At 64.7% G+C, this 323-nt stretch overlaps 1 protein-coding gene across 3 annotated transcripts in view; it reads left to right on the plus strand.

Moving 5' to 3' along the window:
* The window catches only part of LOC107717006 (SEC14 domain and spectrin repeat-containing protein 1), a 52,863-nt gene that overhangs the window by 49,134 nt on the left and 3,406 nt on the right, over positions 1–323 (plus strand). The window lies entirely within an intron of this gene.

Here is a 323-nt window from a genome sequence, read left to right on the forward strand (position 1 = left end):
CCGCGAGGGGCTGTCGCGCTATTTTGTGTTTATTTTATTATTAAAGTTTTCTTTGAATGTTCGCCGGTTCCCGCCTCCTTCTTCCGCGATGCCAGGCGGTGGCACTGGACAGCCCTCGGTGGATGGCCCGACACTCCTTCGCCGCCCGGTGGACGGCGATGGCTCCTCCTGTTGAGGGCAGACGGCAGCGAGTCCCCCGTTCCCTGCTTCTCCCCATCATGGCGGATGGCAGCAGGCTCCGGCCTCAGGCGAATGGCGGCGACTCCTCCGCTCCCTCACGGACGGCAGCCGTCCCTCCACAGCCCAGGCGGCCGGCAGCGAGT

Source organism: Sinocyclocheilus rhinocerous, unplaced genomic scaffold (assembly GCF_001515625.1).
Source record: "Sinocyclocheilus rhinocerous isolate Xijiao unplaced genomic scaffold, SAMN03320098_v1.1 scaffold1802, whole genome shotgun sequence".
In the NCBI taxonomy this organism is placed as follows: Eukaryota; Metazoa; Chordata; class Actinopteri; order Cypriniformes; family Cyprinidae; genus Sinocyclocheilus; species Sinocyclocheilus rhinocerous.